We start from the raw sequence: 14,028 nt of genomic DNA, 5'->3' as shown, positions 1-14,028 counted from the left end.
GCAAAGGAGAAAAGGAAAGATATAAGCATCTGAATGCAGAGTTCCAAAGAATAGCAAGAAGAGATAAGAAAGCCTTCCTCAGCGATCAATGCAAAGAAACAGAGGAAAACAACAGAATGGGAAAAACTAGAGATCTCTTCAAGAAAATTAGAGATACCAAGGGAACATTTCATGCAAAGATGGGCTTGATAAAGGACAGAAATGGTATGGACTTAACAGAAGCAGAAGATATTAAGAAGACGTGGCAGGAGTACACAGAAGAACTATACAAAAAGATCTTCATGACCCAGATAATCACAATGGTGTGATCACTCACCTAGAGCCAGACATCCTGGAATGTGAAGTCAAGTGGACCTTAGAAAGCATCGCTATGAACAAAGCTACTGGAGGTGATGGAATTCCAGTTGAGCTATTTCAAATCCTGAAAGATGATGCTGTGAAAGTGCTGCACTCAATATGTCAGCAAATGTGGAAAACTCAGCAGTGGCCACAGAACTGGAAAAGGTCAGTGTTCATTCCAATCCCAAAGAAAGGCAATGCCAAAGAATGCTCAAACTACCGCACAATTGCATTCATCTCACAGGCTAGTAAAGTAATGCTCAAAATTCTCCAAGACAGGCTTCAGCAATACGTGAACTGTGAAGTTCCTGATGTTCAAGCTGGTTTTCGAAAAGGCAGAGGAATCAGAGATCAAATTGCCAACATTCGCTGGATCATGGAAAAAGCAAGAGAGTTCCAGAAAAGCATCTATTTCTGCTTTATTGACTATGCAAAAGCCTTTGACTGTGTAAATCATAATAAACTGTGGAAAATTCTGAAAGAGATGGGAATACCAGACCACCTGACCTGCCTCTTGAGAAATCTGTATGCAGGTCAGGAAGCAACAGTTAGAACTGGACATGGAACAACAGACTGGTTCCAAATAGGAAAAGGAGTACGTCAAGGCTGTATGTTGCCACCCTGCTTATTTAATTTATATGCAGAGTACATCATGAGAAACCCTGGGCTGGAGGAAGCACAAGCTGGAATCAAAATTGCCGGGAGAAATATCAATAACCTCAGATATGCAGATGACACCACCCTTATGGCAGAAAGTGAAGAGGAACTAAAAAGCGTCTTGATGAAAGTGAAAGAGGAGAGTGAAAAAGTTGGCTTAAAGCTCAACATTCAGAAAACGAAGATCATGGCATCCGGTCCCATCACTTCATGGGAAATAGATGGGGAAACAGTGGAAATAGTGTCAGACTTTATTTTTGGGGGCTCCAAAATCACTGCAGATGGTGACTGCAGCCATGAAATTAAAAGACACTTACTCCTTGGAAGGAAAGTTATGACCAACCTAGATAGCATATTGAAAAGCAGAGACATTACTTTACCAACAAAGGTCCGTCTAGTCAAGGCTATGGTTTTTCCTGTGGTCATGTATGGATGTGAGAGTTGGACTGTGAAGAAAGCTGAGTGCCGAAGAATTGATGCTTTTGAACTGTGGTGTTGGAGTAGACTCTTGAGAGTCCCTTGGACTGCAAGGAGATCCAACTAGTCCATTCTGAAGGAGATCAGCCCTGGGATTTCTTTGGAAGGAATGATGCTAAAGCTGAAACTCCAGTACCTGGCCACCTCATGTGAAGAGTTGACTCACTGGAAAAGACTCTGATGCTGGGAGGGATTGGGGGCAGGAGGAGAAGGGGATGACAGAGGACGAGATGGCTGGATGGCATCTCTGACTCGATGGACGTGAGTCTTGGTGAACTCCGGGAATTGGTGATGGACAGGGAGGCCTGGCGTGCTGTGATTCATGGGGTCGCAAATAGTCGGACACAACTGAGTGACTGAACCGAACTGAAAGTACAGCTACGTGGAATTTGGTAAAAACCCCAGTTATGCAGAACATAAAAGTTCAGATAAATAGAGTAACTCTGAAATTAGGTAATCCTTGAATCTTCCTTCTCTCTTACCTATTTGGTATCTCAACCACCTGACTCTGTCTATTATATATTTCCAAAATTCAGTGTTCTCCCTCTCTCCTACTCATATAGGCAGGTCCTTCCCATTATTGAGTCTCAACTCAAAAGTTACCTCTTTAGAAAAGTCAATTCTGATCCCTAACTTAAAGTAATCAAACTATCCAGCTCTCACCCTATCTATACTTCACTGCCCCCTACGTCCTCCAGTTAGTTACCCTCTAATACATCATTTTTCCATTTTATTTACTTGAGATTACTTACCTTTGTACCCTTCCTTGCTTATTGTTTATCTCCTCCCACACTCTCAACTAGAATGTAAACCTCCTCAAATGGAATATAAACTATGTGGTCAGGGGCTTTGTCAGCCATGTCAACTACTGAATTCCTGGTACCTAATTACTATCTGGCAAGTACTTGAAATAACACCTATTTTTGATGTCCTAATTTGGAGCCCTATAATTTCTTGCCTAGGTAACTTAAGAGTTCCCTAACTGGTCTCCTTAAGATCAACCTCATCTTCCTCAAATTCATTTTCTGCACTGTTGCTGGGCTGTTCTCTGTAATGCAAATTTAATCATGTTACTCCACCACACAAAGCATTTCAGTGATTCTTTGTTATTTATATAGGTGAATAGTCCCAAAGCATATAGTGTGATAAGTGGTATCATTTTAAGTAATTCATGGAAGAATGTTTTAATTTAATAGTTTTTAACAATTATTTTAATGTAAGTTCCAACAACTGTCAATTAAACAGCACATAAGCTCATGATTTCACAGATGTTATTACCAAAGATAAGAAAAATAGAAAAACTAAAAATTAATTTACACATATGGAAAAAACAATGAATGTGTCCTCAAATGAGTTTTGAATATACTGACTTAAAGACCTTCTGTCTTTTCAAACTTGTTTACCTTTTTTAAAACTTTTATTGAGATATACCTGGCATATAATGTTGTATTATATGATTTATATATAAGTGCAGCAGCTGCGAAGGTGCAGGAGCATGGAGGCTGTGACAGCCAAGAGGAGCTACCCCACATCCAAGGTCAGTGGTGGCGGACAAGAGGAGCTACCCCACGTCCAAGGTAAGAGAAACCCAAGTAAGATGGTAGGCACCGAGAGAGGGCATCAGAGGGCAGACAGACTGAAACCACAACCACAGACAACTAGCCAATATGATCACATGGACCACAGCCTTGTCTAACTCAATGAAACTAAGCCATGCCAGGTGGGGCCACCCAAGAGGGATGGGTCATGGTGGAGAGTTTTGACAGAATGGGTCCACTGGAGAAGGGAATGGCAAATCACTTCAGTATTCTTGCCTTGAGAACCCCATGAACAGTATGAAAAGGCAAAAAGATAGGACACAAAAAGATGAACTCCCCAGGTCGGTAGGTGCCCAATATGCTACTGGAGATCAGTGGAGAAATAACTCCAGAAAGAATGAAGGGATGGAGCCAAAGCTAAAACAACACCCAGTTGTGGATGTGACTGGTGATGGAAGCAAGGTTTGATGCTGTAAAGAGCAATATTGCATAGGAACCTGGAATATTAGGTACATGAATCAAGGCAAATTCAGTTCAGTTCAGTTCAGTCACTCAGTTGTGTCCGATTCTTTGCAACCCCATGAACCGCAGCATGCCAGGCCTCCCTGTCCATCACCAACTCCTGTAGTCCACTCAGACCCATGTCCATTGTGTTGGTGATGCCATCCAACCATCTTATCCTCTGTTGTCCCCTTCTACTCTGGCCCTGAATCTTTCCCAGCATCAGGGTCTTTTCAAATGAGTCAGCTCTCCAGTTTCCAAGGAAAACTGGAAGTGGTCAAACAGGAGATGGCAAGAGTGAACATCAACATTCTAGGAATCAGTGAACTAAGATGGACTGGAATGGGTGAATTTAACTCAGATGACCATTATATCTACAACTGCGGGCAGGAATCCCTCAGAAGAAATGGAGTAGCCATCATGGTCAACAAAAGAGTCCGAAATGCAGTACTTGGATGCAATCTCAAAACGACAGAATGATCTCTGTTCATTTCCAAGGCGAATCATTCAATATCACAGTAATCCCAGTCTATGCCCCAACCAGTAACACTGAAGAAGCTGAAGTTGAACGGTTTTATGAAGACCTACAAGACCTTCTAGAACTAACACCCAAAAAAGACGTCCTTTTTATTATAGGGGACTGGAATGCAAAAGTAGGAAGTCAAGAAACACCTGGAGTAACAGGCAAATTTGGCCTTGGAGTACAGAATGAAGCAGGACAAAGGCTAATAGAGTTCTGCCAAGAGAATGCACTGGTCATAGCAAACACCCTCTTCCAATGACACAAGAGAAGACTCTACACATGGACATCACCAGATGGTTGACACCGAAATCAGATTAATTATATTCTTTGCAGCCAAAAATGGAGAAGCTCTATACAGTCAGCAAAAACAAGACCAGGAGCTGACTGTGGCTCAGATCATGAACTCCTTATTGCCAAATTCAGACTTAAGTTGAAGAAACTGGGGGAAATCACTAGACCATTCAGGTATGACCTAAATCAAATCCCATATGACTAACAGTGGAAGTGACAGATTTAAGGGACTAGATCTGATAGAGTGCCTGATGAACTATGGATGGAGGTTCATGATATTGTTCACGACACAGGAATCAAGACCATCCCCAAGAAAAAGAAATGCAAGAAAGCAAAATGGCTGTCTGGGGAGGCCTTACAAATAGCTGTGAAATGAAGAGAAGCAAAAAGCAAAGAAGAAAAGGAAAGATACACCCATTTGAATGCAGAGTTCCAAAGAATAGCAAGGAGAGATAAGAAAGCCTTCCTCAGCGATCAATGCAAAGAAATAGAGGAAAACAATAGAATGGGAAAGACTAGAGATCTCTTCAAGAAAGTTAGAGATACCAAGGGAACATTTCATGCAAAGATGGGCTTGATAAAGGACAGAACTGGTATGGACCTAACAGAAGCAGAAGATAATAAGAAGAGGTGGCAAGAATACACAGAAGAACTGTACAAAAAGAGCTTCATGACCAAGATAATCATGATGGTGTGATCACTCACCTAGAGCCAGACATCCTGGAATGTGAAGTCAAGTGCACCTTAGGAAGCATCACTATGAACAAAGCTAGTGGAGGTGATGGAATTCCAGTTGAGCTATTTCAAATCCTGAAAGATGATGCTGTTAAAATGCTGTGCTCAATATGTCGGAAAATTTGGAAAACTCAGCAGTGGCCACAGGACTGGAAAACATCAGTTTTCATTCCAATCCCAAAGAAAGGCAATGCCAAAGAGTGCTCAAACTAGTGTACAATTTCAGTCATCTTACACGCTAGTAAAGTAATGCTTAAAATTCTCCAAGCCAGGCTTCAGCAATACGTGAATCGTAAACTTCCAGATGTTCAAGCTGGTTTTAGAAAAGGCAGAGGAACCAGAGATCAAATTGCCAACATCTGCTGGATCATGGAAAAAGCAAGAGAGTTCCAGAAAAACATCTATTTCTGCTTTATTGACTATGCCAAAGCCTTTGACTGTGTGGATCACAATAAACTGTGGAAAATTCTGAAAGAGATGGGAATACCAGACCACCTGATCTGCCTCTTGAGAAACCTATATGCAGGTCAGGAAGCAACAGTTAGAACTGGACATGGAACAACAGACTGGTTCCAAATAGGAAAAGGAGTACGTCAAGGCTGTATATTGTCACCCTGCTTATTTAACTTATATGCAGAGTACATCATGAGAAACGCTCGGCTGGAGGAAGCACAAGATGGAATCAAGATTGCCGGGAGAAATATCAATCACCTCAGATAGGCAGATGACACCACCCTAATGGCAGAAAGTGAAGAAGAACTAAAAAGCCTTTTGAAAAAAGTCTCTTGATGAAAGTGAAAGAGAAGAGTGAAAATGTTGGCTTAAAACTCAACATACAAATACTGGAGTGGGTTCCATTTCCTTCTCTCTCAACTCTGTTTACCTTTGTGGCATAATTTCCACGAGCCCTCGCCTTGTGCTATATGTTCTGATAATACCAAATGATTTGCATCTCTCCCCAAGCATCACACTATTTATTGTCTGTCTACCATTAGTTTAGCTGTCTTCTGGGCCTAGAATGCCTTTGGTTTGCTCCCTTCTTTCCTACTGTCTATTACCTGGGCTCCGCTTCATCCTTATGACTCAGCTCACAGATCACCTAATTCATTAAAATGGACTTTTGTTTTTCTTCTTCAGGCTGGGTTAGGTACTCCCTCCTTTTGCTCTCTTAATATTGAGTGAAAATCTTTATCTTTGCACAGGTGTAGGATAACCACTAGAGAGGGAAAATGGAAGGTGCTCAGCAGTTATTATCCCATAGAAATTCTGAAGTCCAGCCTGGCAGAAGTTGCCCATTTCTTGGTTATGGCTCAGTCCTCTTACACTGTACCTGTTCACTGTTGGTTCCACCCTCTAGGCTCTTGGCCTCTCCCTCTGATGATCCTTCTCTTCACATAAGAAACTTCTCATGCCTTCCTTCTGTCCATAAAAGCTTAGGGGTCCGAAAGATGCTCCCCTGTCTCTCTTTTAGTCCAAGTTGGGGTGTTTCTACCAAAATAGATACCTCAAAACAGTTCATTTTTTGCTCATCTCTGTCCACTCACATTCTGTCATAGATAGGAAGAAGAAGCGAGGTAACACCTGTCATATCCTACTTTGAAATCTTAGTAAGATCATCATTAGGTACATTTACTATTTTCCATGTTACTGCAGCAATAATGTTGCAAGATAATCTTGCACTATATTACAAAGGTCTCCTTTCCTCCTGCTTCTAACCACATTTCCTTTAGTTTCCCCTGACCCCCCGCAGTGAGAGCCTACTTAGGTGCTTCTTCAAGCTCCACTAACACTTGCCCTTTTAGGCTGTCACCAGCATTCTTCTAGAAGTCCTTTAGGCTCTCACTAATAGTTTTCCAATACTCTTCCAGTTTCTGCCTGCTAATATTCAAAGGCCAATGCCATATACTTTAAGATTTTGTGATAGTATGGTAATTCCAAGCACTAAAATCTTTTCTAGTTATCTATCTGTATACAATAATACCTTAAAATCCTATTTCAGTAGGACGGTGGTGGGAACTGGAGTCAATTCAGAGGTTTCTCACTCATACATCTGACGGTGATGCTGGATTTTAGCTGAAAGTGCTCTTAGGCCATCAGTTAGAATGCTGACCTACGTGTAGTTTCTATTTGGCTGTTTGGTTTCCTCATGGCATGCTGACTGGGTTCTAAGAGCAATCTTCCCAGAGGAACCAGGAACATCTTATGACTTAGCCTTGGCTGTCACTTAGTGTCATTTCTGCTATAGTCACTGGCCATATCATATTCAAATGTATGAACTATAAATCCAAACTTTGATAAGATAAATGTCAACATCCTATTGAGAGAAGAAATTGTAGATAAAATATTGTGGTCATTCGAAACATAATCTGTCTCAGTCTGATATAGCTAACTTGCTAAATTCATCTTTAGTTTCAATTTTTCATAACAAGAAAGGAAATTATTTTGGGTGATATTGGTTCCCTATGTCAATAACACATTTTAAAAATTAAAATGAACTTGATGATGCTTTCATGAGAATGCTAGAACTAGTTGATTAAGAAGTACACTTTTTAAGAGACAGATCCGTCATGGGTCCAAAACATTAAGCAGACAAATAATCAGTTCAGTTCAGTCACTCAGTCATGTCCGACTCTCTGCAATCCCATGAACCACAGCACCCCAGGCCTCCCTGTCCATCACCAATTCCTGGAGTTCACCCAAACTCATGTCCATTGAATCAGTGATGCCATCCAACCATCTCATCCTCTGTTGTCCCTTTCTCCTCGTGCCCTCAATCTTTCCCAGCATCAGGGTCATTTCAAATGAGTTAGCTCTTCACATGAGGTGGCCAAAGTATTGGAGTTTCAGCTTCAACATCAGTCCTTCCAATGAACATCCAGGACTGATCTCCTTTAGGATGGACTGGTTGGATCTCCTTGCAGTCCAAGGGACTCTCAAGAGTCTTCTCCAACACCACAGTTCAAAAGCATCAATTCTTCGGCGCTCAGCCTTCTTCACAGTCCAACTCTCACATCCATACATGACCACTGGAAAAACCATAGCCTTGACTAGACGGACCTTTGTTGGCAAAGTAATGTCTCTGCTTTTTAATATGCTGTCTAGGTTGGTCATAACTTTCCTTCCAAGGAGTAAGCGTCTTTGAATTTCATGGCTGCAATCACCATCTGCAGTGATTTTGGAGCACCGCCCCCCCCCCCCCCCCCAAGTAAAGTCTGACACTGTTTCCACTGTTTCCCCATCTATTTCCCATGAAGTGATGGGACTAGATGCCATGATCTTAGTTTTCTGAATGTTGAGCTTTAAGCCAACTTTTTCAGTCTCCTCTTTCACTTTCATCAAGAGGATCTTTAGTTCTTCTTCACTTTCTGCCATAAGGGTGGTGTCATCTGCATAGCTGAGGTTATTGATATTTCTCCCAACAATCTTGACTCCAGCTTGTGTTTCTTCCCACCCAGCGTTTCTTATGATGTACTCTGCATATAGGTTAAATAAGCAGGGTGACAATATACAGCCTTGATGTACTCCTTTTCCTATTTGGAACCAGTCTGTTGTTCCATGTCCAGATGGAATGCCTGCTTTCTATTCCAGAATCATTTAGTGTGCTTGCCATGTTAGATCTCAATGATCCTTACTTGTTAGACAGACATAGGATGAGGTTTATTAGTTCATCCTTTTTGTGATAAGATTGTGCTATACATCTGTAATTAGAGAAATAAAGGAGACATCTCAACAAATACTGAGAAACGTTTATAATTCTTAAGTGTTTTAGTTCTCTGGATAAGTTATATGACCTTTTATAGTTTCTTAATATTTTATTGGATAAACACAACCACTTTTTAAAGTTGGCTAGCTGTTGCCATTGTTTCCTTTCCTTTTTGGATATTTCTAGATCCCTTCACCCCTACTCATCATGAAAGTATATCTCCTGATGACCACAAGGCAATTCTTGGAAGGGGGCTTGGAAGTAATAATCTATACTAGAGAACCTGTAGTTTTGATGTGTTAAAAAAAATTTGGGTATGATTGTCTTCAGGCTGTGTCTGAGCCTCCCCCTCACTAATTCCTCTCTGCCATGTAGTTCTTGACAAATGTGTGTGTTCACTCATATCCAACTCTGCAACCCCTTGGACTGTAGCCCGCTAGGCTCCTCTGTCCATGAAATTTTCCAGGAAAGAATACTGGAGTGGGTTGCTATTTCCTACTCCAAAGGACCTTCCCAACCCAGGGATTGAACTCCTGTCTCTTGCATCTCCTGCACTGGCAGGCAGATTCTCTACTACTGCGCCACCTAGGAAGCCAAATAGTAGACTGTAGACAATAGACTCCCCAAAGCAAGGACTTTTGTCTATTGTAGTCATTGAAGTAATCTTCAGCAACTGGAGAATGGTGGATAGGTGCTAAGTACATATTTGGTAAATGCATGAATAAATGATCCTTTAAATTTTGATCCTATTTCCAACAAGAGCACCCTTGTAGGATGTTCTTCCTAGGTAAGTAGGAAGTTCATTCCTACTTACTGTTGATATGATTAAAATTAAAATCAAAGTCAAAAACAGAATCACTGGGTTCCTTCACAGACCAAAGGAACTTTCTTAATGCTGTAAGAGTCACAGCATTATCAAAGCAATTCTGACGTCACAGAGCAAAATTGCAACTGAGAACCCAAAGAAATGCAAATTTTGCCAGCATGAAATTGTTTGAAGGAGTTAAAGAATATTGTTTATTGGAGAGAAATATTGGGTAAGAAAATTGCGGGGTTCTAAGGCCACATGTATATATATGGAATGTGGGAGATTGAAACAAAGATGCACTTGTGGCTTCGTAAAGATTTCTCCTCTTTACTTCTGAGGGCATGTGGTTGTGTAGAATGGCTGAGTTCCAGCACTGTTCAAAAACTTAGGAAGTAAGATAGACCCTAAGCAATCAGGATATAGTTCAAGATGCTAAGTATCTTCAAATTGGTATATTACTCATTGGTACTAGGTCTTGTTTGAACTCAGGTGGGTTAAGAAGTGAATTAGGGATCACTGTAAGATAGAATACACATTTTATAGAGTGGAACAGACCATTGTGAATTTGTTCCCTAGAAACTATTCCCAAACAAATCTTAATCTAGTGGCCTGAAAAATGGATATTTGTTTTTTTTACTTATGAGATAATCTGAACATGCTTTCCAAGTATTTCAGCATATTCTCTTCATTCACAATACTGATGACAGTGAGAGTAATCCATAGATGTAATTCTATACTTCATGATGTAAAAGATGAATTTTCAAGTGAGAATATCAGAAATCAAGTTGTCTTCCAAAAATTTATGTTTTCTTACAGTAGATAAACTGGCCATGTTGCTAAGAAATAGCTGCTTACCCAGGAATTACCTGTTCTTAGTCCCCTTGTATTTAGATGGGACCATGTACCTGAGCTCCAAAATCATTGCAGATGATGACTGCAGCCATGAAATTAAAAGTCTCTTGCTCCTTGGAAGGAAAGTTATGACCAATCTAGACAGCATATTAAAAAGCAGAGACATTACTTTGTCAACAAATGTCCATCTAGTCAAGGTTATGTTTTTTCCAGTAGTCATGTATGGATGTGAGAGTTGGACTATAAAGAAAGCCCTTGAGTGCCGAAGAATTGGTGCTTTTGAACTGTGGTGTTGGAGAAGACTCTTGAGAGTCCCTTGGACTGAAAGGAGATCCAACCAGTCCATCCTAAAGGAGATCAGTCCTGAATATTCACTGGAAGGACTGATGTTGAAGCTGAAACTCCAATACTTTGGCCAACTGATGCGAAGAGCTAACTCATTGGAAAAGACCCTGATGCTGGGAAAGATTGAAGGCAGGAGTTTTAGTAAACTCCAGGAGTTGGTGATGGACAGGGAGGCTTGCTGTGCTGTGGTTCACGGGGTCGCAAAAAGTCGGACACAACTGAGTGACTGAACTGAACTGATGTACTTGAGATCTGGCCAAGAGAAGGCATGCAGAAGTGATGCACCTCACATCCCAGCCTGGCCCAGGAAAACCTGGAAGGTAATTCTACTCTCTTTCTCTTTTGCTGCAAGGTTATCAACTCTTGGGGTGACTTTGGCAGACACATGTTGAATATCCCATTATTCTGAGAGTGTCTGTGAGATGCCATTTCTGGATGAGATGAACATTTGATTCAGTAGATTGTGTAAAGCAATTGATTCAGTCCTTAATGAGGGTGGGCCTCATTCAATCAGTTGAAGACCCGAATATAACAAAAAGCCTGAATAAGAGGGAACTCCTGTGCCTGAACTGGCACAGTGGTTTCTTCCTGCCTCCAGGCTCAAACTGAAACATCAGCTCTTCCTGGGTCTTGAGCCTTCTGGCTTTCAGACTAGAATTATACCATTGGCTCTCTTGGGTTTCCGGCTTGCTGACTGCAGATCTTGGGACTTGTCAGTCTCCATAATCTCAAGAGCCAGTTCCTTATAATAAATCTTTTTTCCATACACACACACATGCACACACATATCCTACCAGTTCTACTTCTCTGGAAACTCTGACTAATACATAGGACCCACACACAAATCCTCCCACAGAAGATCCTTGCTCTCTTCTCTCATCTACTGAATGAGTGAAGAGGATTCTAAGGACTGAGGGAAAGATAGGACTACAAAATGGAAGGTGTCTGGGTCTCTGAATAAAAAATGAGAAGAGAACCCACCAGTCAGCCTGTGTTGTACTACAACATAAATGAGAAACAAAGATGTACAGTGTAGCCCTCTGAGATTTGGAGTATTATCTGTTATAGAAGATGGCTCAGTAGGTAAAGAATCACCCTGCAGTGCAGGAGACGCAAGAAGCTGAATTCAATCCATGGGTCAGGAAGATCGCATGGAGAAGGGTACGGCAACCCCTTCCAGTGTTCCTGCCTGGAGAATCCCATGGACAGAGGAGCCTGGTAGGCTACTGTCCATGGGGTTGCAAAGAAAGTCAGACACAACTGAACGACTGAGCACGCACACACTGCTGTAGAAGGTAGCGTTATGTACACATATTGCATACTGGATTTTTCAGAACTGAAGGCAAATCCATTCCAAGTCAAAGGGTAACTAAGTCAAATAAATACCTTTTTGCTTGTACATTTTAAAAATTACTACAAGAGGAAAGTCTGAGTTATAAACAGAGTGATGAGTGCTATGCCTTGGCCAGCTGCTAGCTCTCCTGAAGGCTCTGCATCTAACCCAGGTAGCTGAATCCTGGGGCACTGCTTAGAGTTCAGATCTGACTCATCCAGTCTGGATTTTCTTAATAGACAAAGGACAAACCCTATCTGTTGGTAGGTAATTCCATAACAGTTAGCAAGCACAAGAATACTTTTATTATATTTTTCTAGCTGTACAAATAGCTATAACTAATACACCATACTTTATGATTTTGAACAAAGAAAAGAATTTCTGAAAGGAAATATTTTGTTGTAAGCAGCTTCATAGAGAAGCAGAATTGTATACTAGGAAGAACATGGACTTTAGAATTAGGCTGTCATAGGTTTAATTCATTCTTACAATTGAACAAATATTTATTGAGAATCTACTAAGTAAATCAAACCATGAGAATGCTGATATTCAACTCTACTTGAATGATGAAAAATAATGGTTTCATTCAAAAGTAATACATGATAGACACTGTTGTAGGTGCTAGGTATTCAGAAAGTACAAAACAAAGTCCATATTCCCATAGAACTTATGCTTAGTCGTAAGAGATAGAAAATGAGTCAAATGTACTGTATGTCTAATAACGACACATGCAATACAGAAAAATAAAGACCAGAAGGTGGATGCAGGTGTTGGGTGGCAAGAAAGTTGCTACTTTGTGATGTTCAGGGAAACCATCTTTGGTAATCTTTGAGTGGAAAACTGTAGGAAGTGAGGGAATATAGCTCAATTCCCACATATAGTTCCCTGTGGGGAAGAGCATTCTAAGCAGAGAAAATGGTAGGTGCAAAGCCCCTGAGGCACAAATATCCTTGGTATGTTCAAGAAACAGCAGGCTAGTGTGACTGGAGCAAAGCCAGCAAAGGAGAGAGTGGTAAGAGATGAGGACAGCAAGGTAGAAGGGCCAGTTCGTGTAAACCTTGTCTTGCTTAGTAAGGACTTTGGTTTTCATTGATACATGAGATTAAAAACCTTGCAGAGTTCTGGGGAGAGAAGTGACATGTATTTTCCAAGCATCACTCTGACTGCTCTGTTGAGAATAGACTGTAGGAAAGACAAGGTGGAATCAGAGGGCCAGTTGAAAGACTATCACAATAATCCGGGTGGGAAAAGACTGTGGCTTGCTCTAGGATTTTAGCTATACAGCTTGTGAGATGTGGTTAGATTCTGTTATATTGCTATTATGAGGGTAGAAATAACAAGATTTACTGATGTATTTATTAGATGTGAAAGATGAAAGGAAAAGAGGTTCCAAGGATGTTATGAGCAGTTTAAAAAGATGACTCCTCTCTCCATGGTATTTTCCAGGCAAGAATACTGGGGTAGGTTGTCATTTCCTTCTCCAGGGTGTCTTCCCAACCCAGGGATCGAATACATGCCTCCTGTATCTCCTGCGTTCACAGGTGAATTCTTTACCAGTGAGCCACCTGGGAAGCCCCTTAAAAGGATGGAATTGTCATCAAAGGTGGGAAAACTATAGGAAAAACAGATTTCAGGACTGTGAGAATTAGGAGTTTAGTTCTGGACATGTAAAACTTCGAGATGCCTATTAGACATTCAAGTGGAGATGTCAGGGAGGCAGTTGAATATAAAAAGCAGATAGAAATAGAGATACAAAGCTTCAAGTCCTCAGCATGTATTATAGTTCATTAACTGTTGAGGCTGATTGAGATTGAGAAAGAGAAAAGGCAATCAAGAACTAAGCCCAGGGCACTCTGGTGTTTCGGGGTCAAAGAACCCGGAAGAGGGAATGAGAAGGAGCAGTTGCTAAGGTAGGAGGAGAACCAT

General features: G+C 41.0%; 1 protein-coding gene across 14 annotated transcripts in view; it reads right to left on the bottom strand.

Moving 5' to 3' along the window:
- ANKS1B (ankyrin repeat and sterile alpha motif domain containing 1B) overlaps positions 1–14,028 on the bottom strand; it is a 1,175,033-nt gene that overhangs the window by 568,103 nt on the left and 592,902 nt on the right. The gene's annotated exons all lie outside the window — the stretch shown is intronic.

Source organism: Bos indicus x Bos taurus, chromosome 5 (assembly GCF_003369695.1).
Source record: "Bos indicus x Bos taurus breed Angus x Brahman F1 hybrid chromosome 5, Bos_hybrid_MaternalHap_v2.0, whole genome shotgun sequence".
In the NCBI taxonomy this organism is placed as follows: Eukaryota; Metazoa; Chordata; class Mammalia; order Artiodactyla; family Bovidae; genus Bos; species Bos indicus x Bos taurus.
The sequence above is the reverse complement of the archived record's forward strand: the minus strand, read 5'-3'. Positions and strand labels throughout refer to the sequence as shown.